We start from the raw sequence: 1,435 nt of genomic DNA on the forward strand, positions 1-1,435 counted from the left end.
AGATAGTCGGCTCTCACTCGGCTCTCACCCGAGAGACCCGAGTTCAAGTCCCGACAACGGAACCACAAAAACTTGATCCCCGATAACTGCTTATATGCAACCGTATATAAATTGAGTCGTCCAAAACACATTTATAAATAATTCACACATCATATTCAAGTCAAAATATGAAAACATATCACATCACAATTCTCACTCGGCTCTCCAAAACATGTTATTCTGTTGTAGTCTAGTTGGTTAGGGTACTCGGCTCTCACCCGAGAGACCCGGGTTCAAGTCTCGGTAACGGAACCACAAAAACTTGATCCCTGATAACTACTTTTATGCAATAGTATAACAATATTTATGATTATATTTTTCACTTATATTTCGTTATTTTGCAACAAAGCCAAAAGAAAATTTAGGTAAAATTTTCACTATGAAGCAAATAAGAATACAGTTATAATATTTAAATATGGGATACTACGTAAGTATATGTATCGTTATCAAGTAAGATATGACTTTTTGATTAAGACTTGAATATCAAACCCACATGGAATATATGCAATATGTACTTTTTGGAAAATTTTCTATTTTTAAAAAGATAATTAATTAAACTAAAGACGTTTTCACCGTAAAGAAAGTTTAAATAATTTTGGTAATCTTAATATTTTGAAAAAAATAGTACAAACGTAAAAAGATAACTTGAGTTTTTGTAGAAGAAAAACACTAAATAGGAAAATATCTTTCTCCTTATCATGAATCAATAATAAGTGTAGGAATTATGTTGTGGAAGTATGCATATTGTGTTGTTCCAAATAGGAGCAATAATATTTGTTACCCTTACTAGAGATGCTATAAAGAACATTTGCTAATCTAAAGTTCAAATAGTTCTGAATACCAGCTACGAAGGGACGATATTAGCTCTCACAATAGAGTTCCTTCGATTCCCTCCACCAGGGGGCTAACATCTCGTATCAGAACCTAAAGTTGGGGGCTTTAACCTGCCACTTTAAAGTCCTCTAACTCTACACCATTCAATGAATATTTTCCTATTTGTTTGCACTCAATCATATAAACTAAATTCTCATTCATACAACCTCATGTGATTCTTTCCAATTGCTGACTGAGACAATATCTGCCCGGTTCTTACATGTTCCCACATCAAATTTTAATGTCTAGATTGGCAAAATAAAAAAGTCAATGAAGTACATGGATTTAAATCATCACAACTTCTTCCAACATTAAAGATCAATACTCTCCACAACTTCCATCCAAAACTTAAATACTTATCATTTTAAGAACAAACATAAAGAAAACTACTCAGAATCCATGGAGAAAACAAAACCACACTTTTGTTTAAAAGTAGAAATCATTGTCAAACCAACAATAAGTCTCAATTAAAACCAAAATTAGTCTAAAACAAAAGATAAAAACTTATCTCAAGTCCTCCACC

General features: G+C 32.3%; 1 non-coding gene across 1 annotated transcript; it reads left to right on the forward strand.

Annotated features, from left to right (window-relative positions):
- Positions 1-218: 218 nt before the first annotated feature.
- TRNAE-CUC lies at positions 219-291 on the forward strand. The gene has a single exon. It is a non-coding gene; the product is annotated as a tRNA-Glu (tRNA).
- The last annotated feature ends 1,144 nt before the right edge of the window (positions 292-1,435 follow it).

This window comes from Phalaenopsis equestris, unplaced genomic scaffold, assembly GCF_001263595.1.
Source record: "Phalaenopsis equestris unplaced genomic scaffold, ASM126359v1 Scaffold000849, whole genome shotgun sequence".
NCBI classification, from domain to species: domain Eukaryota; kingdom Viridiplantae; phylum Streptophyta; class Magnoliopsida; order Asparagales; family Orchidaceae; genus Phalaenopsis; species Phalaenopsis equestris.